We start from the raw sequence: 1,887 nt of genomic DNA on the forward strand, positions 1-1,887 counted from the left end.
GGGGGTAGAAGGGACCAATGCAGGCAGGCATGTTTAGTGAGGTTTTTACGACGCTCGCACCTGCATAAGGTCATATGAGCGCCAAGGGTTGGATGTCAAAAGAGGAGTCCAAACGGGCAGGGGAACCCGACTTATTCCGCTCACCTCCCTAGTCTCAACAGCACAATGTCTAGGCTTGGCCTACAAACACGCACAAGCAATGAAACAGGTTTTTCCCACAACGTGGGGTGGTTGCGTTTCTCTTTTGTGTGTGTGTGTGTGTGTGTGTGTGTGTGCGTGTGCGCGTCTGTTTGTTTGTTTGTTTGTTTTATTGGGGGGGGGGGGTTTGTTTCGTTTTTGGGTTTTTTCATCTACCTTTCTGTCTAGTTTAACCGCTTTTCTATAAACATAAGGCGCAGATTTGTTCTGTTTCGTTTCTGTTGGTGGTGGTGCTGGGTTGTGTTTGTTTGTTTGTTTGTTGTTATTGGGGGGTATTTTGTTCGGGGTTTTTTTTTTAGGGTGGGGGGTGGTAATAGATATAATTAGAAATAGAATTTAATCTAATCTAGATATATAAACGTAGTTTGCTTGTTGTTGTTGTTGCTGTTGTTTTTTATGAATGGGGAAAAGAACGAGGGGACAATGTGAGTCAGGGTGCAGCCGGATTGTCGAGTAAAAGGGCGGCACATGCATTAGCACCTAGATCTAGATCTAGCATTTGGATAATATAGATCTAGATCTAGATTTAGATCTAGATTCTAGACCTAGAATCTAGATCTAGATCTAGATCTAGATCTATCTTTTTACATTAGGCCTACAAAGTTAACAAATCTAAATCTAGGCCTAGATCTACCCCTATCAACGTAGACAGGCTATACCGCAGGAGTTCTAGTCCATATAGATTATAGATCATCTAGAATCTAGATCTAGATCTAGTTGAAAAGTTACTTCTCTCTGGACTCTGTTGCAAAGACAACACTTAGGCCTAGATTCTTCTAGATCTACCCCTACCCCTAGCCCTCAATTCTGCTCTGTCTCGTAGTGGTCGCTCGTTGTTACGGAAGTCCTCCCAGATAATCAAGATCTATAGATCTAGAGAATGAAAATCTTTACGTCATAGATCTAAATGTTGTTGTTTTAGTTTTCGTAAGTGTTTTACAGAGCTAGCAACTGCATAAAGGCATGATAAGGCATCAGGTCCTAGGAGTATTATAATATGAGCGCGCGAAACATAAGCTGGTTGCATTCACAACAGTTCATAGCACGGCTAGATATCTAGATCTAGATCTAGATTATATAGTCTAGATCTAGAATAGATCTAAATCTAGAATCTAGATCTAGATAAATCTAGGTTCGGATCACCGATCAGATTTTAAAATGTGAAAAGCTTGAGGTCGCAAATGTTGAAAACAGCCAAGTAAGCACCGCTATGGGGAACATAATTTTCAGTGTTTTTCAAATAGATCGTTGAATAGATCTACTCAGTTACGGAGTCACTTAAATCTAGCATAGATTTAGATCTAGATATCTAGATCTAGATTTTAAAATGAAAACAAACAAATGTAAAGCTAAATACTCAATTGAATAAGATCAAATACATCCAGAGGCCACTTACATTACTACACTCATCCATTGCCTTTCTCAGACTTTCACAATAGCCTAACTTCCGGAACCTCAAGAAGAACTGCGTCTAGAATCTAGTCTAGAATCTAGGCCTAGCCTAGCCTTAGATCAGAGCGCCTAGTTTAGGAACTAATGTAGGCCTATGCGTCATCAAGACGTAACAACTTTGATGACGTCAATGCGCTTGATTTTAGTCTAGACCATAGACCTATTATTATACCTAATAGTAATAATAGTAATAATAGGTCTATGATCTAGCAGTGGTTTTCAAAGGAAAGTTTGGGG

The sequence above is a fragment of the Aplysia californica genome, unplaced genomic scaffold, assembly GCF_000002075.1.
Source record: "Aplysia californica isolate F4 #8 unplaced genomic scaffold, AplCal3.0 scaffold00529, whole genome shotgun sequence".
NCBI lineage: Eukaryota > Metazoa > Mollusca > Gastropoda > Aplysiida > Aplysiidae > Aplysia > Aplysia californica.